At 38.9% G+C, this 601-nt stretch overlaps 1 pseudogene; it reads left to right on the top strand.

Moving 5' to 3' along the window:
- The first annotated feature begins 247 nt into the window (after nucleotides 1-247).
- Nucleotides 248-399, top strand: LOC129560545 (U1 spliceosomal RNA; annotated as a pseudogene).
- Nucleotides 400-601: the final 202 nt, after the last annotated feature.

Raw genomic sequence — 601 nt, 5'->3', positions numbered from 1 at the left:
TGCTTTAGTTCAGTCCTTCTCAGCTGCTTCTGCTTTCCTTAGCTGAATGGGTGGCTTGTGTTTTTCTTTTAGTCTTTTAGGGGACACTGTACTGTTTTACTACTCTATTATAAAGAAAGTATGGATTACTCATAGTGAGTTGATGCACATGTATCAGCATAATCAGAAAATATTTAGTTCAATCACTTTGATATTGTTTCTTAAAATTCTTTTCATAGAAAAATCACATTAAAAATATGTCCCTATCATACATATCTGGCAGGAGATATACCATGGTCAGGAAGGTGGTTTTCCCAGGGCGAGGCTCATCCATTGCATTCCTGATGTGCTGACCTCTGTGACTTCCCCAGATGTGGGAATCGTTGTGGTAGTAGGGGACTGTGTTCACACTATCCCCTAAAAAACAAAATATGTCCGAATCGTCAATCTTCTCCGAAGACCTAGCCACACACTCAATTTCTTTTTATTTTTGAATTTAGTCTTGATTTTCATCAGTTATACATGCACATCAAAGAGTCAAATATTTGCACTAGAATTATTACTACCACCCACCCCACCCCCCGAATCCCTCTAGGATGTCACACAAACTCTTAGAGTCTCC

Source organism: Moschus berezovskii, chromosome 16 (genome assembly GCF_049115385.1).
Source record: "Moschus berezovskii isolate FMDL1 chromosome 16, NW_MosBer_1.0, whole genome shotgun sequence".
Lineage (NCBI taxonomy): Eukaryota > Metazoa > Chordata > Mammalia > Artiodactyla > Moschidae > Moschus > Moschus berezovskii.
The sequence above is the reverse complement of the archived record's forward strand: the minus strand, read 5'-3'. Positions and strand labels throughout refer to the sequence as shown.